The 7,591-nt window shown below is 41.2% G+C and overlaps 1 protein-coding gene across 1 annotated transcript in view; it reads left to right on the forward strand.

Moving 5' to 3' along the window:
* The window catches only part of ANKRD26 (ankyrin repeat domain 26), a 315,986-nt gene that overhangs the window by 164,462 nt on the left and 143,933 nt on the right, over positions 1-7,591 (forward strand). The window lies entirely within an intron of this gene.

Here is a 7,591-nt window from a genome sequence, read left to right on the forward strand (position 1 = left end):
TCTTTTGTGCACAAAAGTTCTTCACCCCCTAAACTACTATTCCATCGGGTTTTTGCAGCCCCAGTACATGACCCTGCATTTTTTAGTATTAAATCTTAGCTGTTAATTCTGGACCATTCTTCAAGCTTTGCTAGGTCCTTCCTCATGTTATCCACATCATCAGGGTTGTCAACCCTATTGCAGATTTTGGTATCATCCACAAAGAGGCAAACCATACCGGGTAGCCCTTCAGCTCTATCAGTTACAAAAATGTTGAAGAACTGGCCCAAGAACTGAACCTTGCAGCACACCACTGGTAATGTCTCCTTCCTCAGAGTGAACTCCATTTACCATTACTCTCTGTATCACTTTTTTTTTTAAGCTACTGCCTATTGCTTTAGTGGGTGAAAATCCTTCTGCAAATAACTTAAGCTGCCCTGGGAAGTACCAGTTGATGCCAAGTTCTTGATCATCATTCATTAAATAATAAATCTTTGGGCCCGATAACTTGGCAGTGGTGGCTACTGGAAAAAAAAAACTAAAGTTCCCATGTCAGTGCTTTGCTTTACTTGTATGTTCATCAGTGCTATGTTTCAGTATTGCCTTTGAATATATGTTTATGTCGTGACTATTGTTGCTTTAGCATACAAATTAGGCCTGCTTTTTCACTGGTCTAACATATGTATAGACAACAAACTACGCGACCCTCATTGTTGGGCTATGAATATAAATTATCCGAAGAGCAGCTCAATTTCACTATCATCCAGATAACTTTGTTGCTGGCCTTTGATCCATCGCAACCCAGCTTCTCAGTTATTTTTATGCAAATAGCCCACAGTGGTGCAGTTTCTGCATATAATTATGCATATAAGTGGGCAAATAAAATTAAATCTCACCATCCATTTTAAACAAGTAGACTATGTCCCCCTGTTGACAGATGGAGACAGAGAAAGAAGCTCGGAGATGACTTCATTCCCCTCCTGTGGGGGTAGTGTTGCCTTCAATATTTTTCTGTCTCCAGATGGTGAAGCAAACATGTGGACTGATACAGCAGGATTGCTTAGGCCCCAAGGACAGTTTATCTGGTCCATCTTCCCCTAGTGGAGCAGGATTCCAGTTAAGCTCCTAAGGCAAGCCCTCAGGCTCCAGTTGAGCGTGCTCCCAAGTTTGGCCTTCAGCTGCGTTGTCTTAGAGTAAGTACTAGTAAGTGTGCTTTCTCCAAGGACAAGCAAGCCAGAGATATTTTCACAAGTGGGTGACATAATCCAGCGGAGCCCGGTGTGACCACGTTGGCTTGGAAAAAGGCGGAGATTTCTTCTGCAAGAACTTGCTTATGCTGAGAGCTGATATATGATGTTCTCAGTGAGCAATTTGGTGACTTCTGACGCCAGTGAAATGTGTAACTGAGATGGACTATTTGAAGAACCTACCAGTCGGAGGTTGCAAGGGGCCACCTTTGATGGGAAAAATTTGTCTCCCTCCCCCCCCCCCCCCCCCACAGATGGTCTGGGATGGTTACTTGGACTGTGGCTATGCTTTTCTGGAGCCAGTCAAAAGCTTGCCCCCTCTTTTGACTGGGGAACCATTTGGGTCTTTTGGGAAAGTGGCTGACGTTGCCGAAACCTCTGTGGCTGCTGGTTAGAGTAGGAAGGCAGTGGAAACCTACGCTTTTGAGAATAGATGGATCTCCATCCAAGCTCACTCTAGAACCTCCTAGTAGAGGAGGATGCAGCTGGAGACTGCCATGAGGAGGGGACTGGATGGTGTCAGTATGTTTTTAATGAGGATAGCCCTCCGCTTGAGTAGGGGTGGAGAGCATGGTTAGATCCTGCTTCCATTGCCTCCTTCCCCATCCTTCTCTGCTGCTGCCTGTCTTCTTCTTTGAAAGAGATCCTTTTCATTGGGAAGCTATTCTTGTTAACATTATAAAAAAAGTAAAAGAGAAAGGACATTAAGGAGCACAGAGTTGATAGTTGCTTTTTGCTGCAAACTCTATCTGACATCTCCTCACACATCTGATTTCTGTGCCCTTTAGATCAATTTTTTGTGGTTAAATAAGAATGATATCCCAGCATATGACCCCTTGGTGAAATTGGGGCAGATCATGGACTTATTATCAAGAATCTGGTGAGCTGAGTGAAAGCAAAATGGCAGTGGAGGCAACAGGGCAATAGATTAGCATGTGGTTGAGGATATCTGAATGATGAGAGCTGATGTTGCCTTTGTTATGCAGATTCTGAAAGTGGTGTTAGTTGAGATGAATGGCAAGTTTGATGTGGTCCATTCATGGCTGTGGAAGGAACGGGAACACTGAGTAGCCAATTTGAAGGCATAGGAAATGGGTGCTGCAAACATTCTTCCTACATTACATAAGAAAATCACTCCCAAGAGAGAATAATGGCTTCGACGTGACTGATCCTCCAAGTCAATCTACATAGTCTTGACATGCTAGAGCAAATGAAGGGTGCAGATATGATTGCCTTTGTTAAAATACAACAACAACAAACCTCTTTCATCAAATGTTGACTCAGTGGTGAGACACTATTTATTTATTTATTTATTGCATTTGTATCCCACATTTTCCCACCTGTTTGCAGGCTCAATGTGGCTTACAAAAAACTGTTATGGCGTTGCCATATCAGGATGAAGGTACATTTGATGTTACAAAGAAGTCAAGGAAGACAGGAGGATTTGGTCAAGCAGTTGTACAGAGATACATTCTGAGTAAAGTTGGATAGGTGTTGTGTTTTAGTTAGTTATGGGTTCTCGTGGTATGCTTTGTCAAAGAGGTAAATCTTCAGAGATTTGCGGAAGTTAATTAGTAGTTAATTAGTTAATTAGTAGTGAGATCACACAGGGTGTGTGGTGAGGGGGGGGGGGGGGGGGCGGCAATTTAACAGCAGTCATTCCTGACCCATTTTGGTGAAGTTTTTGCATTTTCAGATTAGGGAATGGATTATTAGGAAAACCTGGTTAGTGGGACTTGAAGTACATGAATTGGTGCATCTCTTTGAATCCTAATTTCAACTGGGAGACTTCTAAAAGCAGTCAGAGTATGGACCCGTAAAGAAAATGTTGCTAGAGAGACGTTGGAGATTTCTGCTGGTATTCCCTATTAAGCTTAAGGTGAAGGGAGCCTGGCAGGACCTTCAGTCTCCAGAGGATATCAAGGCCTTTTTTCTGGCCTCAGAGAGTGGAGGGTGTGCTTTACCGCATGCTCAAGATGGTGATGGATGGATGTATAAAGAGTCTGGTGGCCAGCATAGCTTTGCAGAAGTGGTTTATGGAGGTGGGAGCCCTGCCAGGGCTGCATCTGCCATGGTGAGAGTAAAGTTCAAGGATTGGCTGGTGTTGCCACAGTGTGCAGGCAGTGGATCAGTGGCCTGGATCAGAGTGGGAAAAGACAGAGGTGCTGAGGACACCGGTTGCTACGTCCACTGGTTCATGGGTGAATGAAAGTTGTGGATATTTTTTTTTCTTAATAAACTGGTTTGATGCTGTTAGAATTATATTTATTTCTTGGTATGTATAAAGCGTAAAAGGGTCTTATTGGGCTGAGGTGTATGACTGTCAGGGATGGGGAGGGTCAGGGCATGACTTTATGATGCTGGGTTTGGGCTTAGGAGGCGGAGGATGGGGTTTCTACCACTTCAAAGTCATTGGTTATTTTGGTGTGCTTTAATTCCACTTTGTGAATGGAGGATAGGTAATTTGTATTTGTATCCTGGAGTGTGTGAGGGTGTCGATCATCTTGTCAAATAACTTTAAGGGGTTGACTATCTACAGAAGTTGAAATTTGATTTTGCTCTTATTTAGGAAGTACGCTGGTCCTCCAGAAAGAGAATCAAGGGGAGGAAAATATGTTTGTATCAAATAGTGGGATGAAGAAAATGATCTATTGTTTTTGGAAGGGATTTCACGTTGTGAAAAATGGATGCTTGATAAGGGAGGAAGATCTGCTTTGAGGTAAACTTAATGGTATGTTTATGACTTTGAATGTTTAAGGTCCTAATATTCCTGGAGCCCTTTTTTTGGGAGTTATTTGAGCTCCTAGTATTGGAAGGTTGTGGGATTTGGTTGATTGGAGGGTATTTTAATGTGGTGCTGGATGGGAGGTTGGGGGTGGCTTTTATGGAAAGAAAAATGAAAGATATAGAGATGATAGGTATTTAGAGTGCACTGCTCCTAAATGGGAAGGATTTCTTTTTTTTATTAGGAAGTACATGGGTTGTACAGATTGGATATCTGATGGACGAACAAGAGAGATCAATGGATGGCATAAATGTGGAGGGATTGCGTTCCATAGGGTTGACATGGAGCTATGGGAATAAGAGACATGGTAAAGGGGATGAGTGTAAAAGAAAGTGGATGTTAGTTTGGTTCAGGTTGGGGCTGGTTGAATTGGTGAATGGATGACTACAAGATGGTAGTGGAGTTTGTCTAATGTTGGAATGGTTGGGTTGGTGGTGGGTGGTAGGAGAGGATACAGGTTCATGTGAGGGTTTTTTTGTTGCATCTCAGGGGAGGGGTGTATTGTTGTTATAGTTGGAAATCTATGCCGGTCATATCGGCCCTGTACTTTGTAATATGTCTGACTGCTGATGTTGTTTATCTTTTAAGTTTAAAAATATATAAATAGTCTACAGGCATGAGCTGCCTGCAGTGAAAATTCACAGTATTAGCTGTTGGGAGGTGAGATCCACCAACGGCTCAATGGTGGAGTGCAGCAAAAGATATGAAGGTTGTTTTAGGACTGAAATATATGCTTTTGGCAAATCCCTTCTGCCCTGCTTATGCAGGTAGTCAGATGCAGAGTAAGGGGAGAGAGAGTGGGATTTGCAAGGTACAGGCAACTCTTGTGAATGAGAAAGCTGCAGAGTAGGGGGAACCCTCTCCCCTCCACACCCCAAAGCAGTCCATGTTCCAGCAGTAATGGCTGCCATGTTGGATCTGCCATAATGTCTTGCCCCAGTCTCATTTTTGTGTCCTCTATTTTTGGTCACCTGAGTGAGAAAGGTCTAGGTGCCTCTTTTCTTTCTTTCTTTCTTTCTTTCTTTCTTTCTTTCTTTCTTTCTTTCTTTCTTTCTTTCTTTCTTTCTTTCTTTCACTAATTATGTTCTATCCTATGCTGATGGCATTTTTGTGTTATGTCCTCTTACTAGCTTTTTTTCGACACTTTCCAGCTATTAAGAATCTTCTATTCAAACAGTAGATAGCTGGACTCAGAATAATGTTTTGAAGCTTAAATAAGCAAAAAAACCAAAGATTGGTTTAGAGATTTCGAATAACATAATAGAGAATTGGTTCTATTTACAGATGTTCTCCAGATCGAGTCAAATCAATGGTTTTGGGTGTGATACTGGATTCCAAAACTGACTTTTGAAGAATAGATTAATGAACTAGTTAAGAGGTGTTTATTTTGGTTATGTCAACTCCGGGCTATACGCCCTTTTTTAAGCTTTGAGAGTTTTAGAACTATAGCTCAGGCAGTATTACCATAGTTAGACTACTGTAGTGCTCTGTATAGTGGGATTTTGCTTAAACAGTGAAATAGATTGCAGTTGCTTCAGAGTACATCTGCGAGGTTAATTTTTAAGATGAAACATGAGAGAGTCATACCCCTTTTGTGCCAGTTGCATTGGTTGCCTTTAGAGCAATGCATTAAATTTAAAATAGCAACATTGATTTACAAAATCCTATGTGGCCGCTCTTAACTTTTCCAAATAATCTAATTTTTGCTTTCAGTCCACATTAAAATGAAGTTATCCTTCAATGAAAAATATTCGATTAAAATCTCAGTTTAAACATTCTTTTTTTTACCAAGTTGTTAAAATTAGAAATGATATTCCCATCCGGGTTAAACATATTCCTTCTTCTTTTCCTTTTTGGAAAGCTCTAAAAAAATATATATTTTTCTATTTGGTTAAATAATTAATTGGAGGCTGAATTCTTTTGTATTTTCTCTTAATTAGAATGAAGATCTCTTGATGTAATCTGCTTTGAATCTGTTATGCAATTAGGCAGAATATAAATAATAGAATAGAATTATGCATCAGGGTTTCTCCAAGTTGCATTAAACCTGTTGATTATCAATAGAAATCAAACAAAATAAAACATGGAAAAGAAAATAAGATGATACCTTTTTTATTGGACATAACTTAATACATTTCTTGATTAGCTTTCGAAGGTTGCCCTTCTTCGTCAACCTTCGAAAGCTAATCAAGAAATGTATTAAGTTATGTCCAATAAAAAAGGTATCATCTTATTTTCTTTTCCATGTTTTATTTTGTTTGATTTCTATTGATAACCTTAAGAGTGGACTAACACGGCTACCACACTCCTCTACTTAAGACACCTGTTGAGGAATGGAGAACTGTTATACTTTGGTTCAGAGTTCTCACTAGATGTTTCTTCTCAGCTGTACATGGCCCCACCAAGTGACTTAGATAGTCCGTAGCAAGATTGTTCTGGTTTCAAGGGTTCTCTTTCTCTGTTCTCCTATGGGATCCTTGAAGAAGAGGAGGGTGAGAAGGCATAGGTTATTAAATGCCCTAATGAGTTTGGGTAGAGCAGATGACCTTCTTCCCTCCGAAGGGAATGTCTCATCTACGTTTAGACTCTTCTGAGATAAATTCATGGCTCTTGTTAGCCAGGTGATCTCCTTGCTTTTTAGCACTTCAAATGAATCAGTTCTACTTTTGTTAGGGATCATCAATGAAAAAGGAGACAACTTGTACAACCAAAGCAACTGTGTACTTTTTGACTGTCCATCACAAGTCACAGCTAGTACCCCTCCTGAATACAAATTCAATTCAGATTTCTCTATCATAACTCCGTTCCTCCATCTTTTTTTTTTTTTTTTTTTTTACAAACTATACATGCTGTTATCTTTGAGTTGGTCTCATGCTTTCTGACAAAGACAACTGACCATTTTAATAGTTGCCCTATGGACTGACTCCATGTTTTTGTTTGTTTGAAGAGGCAGACTGCAGAATAGTAACATAGTAGATGACGGCAGAAAAAGACCTGCACGGTCCATCCAGTCTGCCCAACAAGACAACTCGTGTGCTACTTTTTGTGTATACCCTACTTTGATTTGTACCTATGCTCTTCAGGGCACAGACCGTATAAGTCTGCCCAGCACTATCCCTGCCTCCCAACCTCCAGTCCCGCCTCCCACCACTGGCTCTGGCACAGACCGTATAAGTCTGCCCCGCACTATCCCCGCCTCTCAACCTCCAGCCCCGCCTCCCACTACCAGCTCTGCTATCCAATCTCGGTTAAGCTCCTGAGGATCCATTCCTTCTGAACAGGATTCCTTTGTTTATCCCATGCATGTTTGAATTCCGTTACCGTTTTCATCTCCACCACCTCCCGCGGGAGGGCATTCCAAGCATCCACCACTCTCTCCGTGAAGAAATACTTCCTGACATTTTTCTTGAGTCTGCCCCCCTTCAATCTCATTTCATGTCCTCTCGTTCTACCGCCTTCGTATTTCCGGAAAAGGTTCGTTTGCGGATTAATACCTTTCAAATATTTGAAGAATTGTACACAGTATTCCAAATGAGGTCTGACTAGAGACTTAATACAGTGGCATTATTGCCTTCTTTTT

Source organism: Microcaecilia unicolor, chromosome 10 (genome assembly GCF_901765095.1).
Source record: "Microcaecilia unicolor chromosome 10, aMicUni1.1, whole genome shotgun sequence".
NCBI lineage: Eukaryota > Metazoa > Chordata > Amphibia > Gymnophiona > Siphonopidae > Microcaecilia > Microcaecilia unicolor.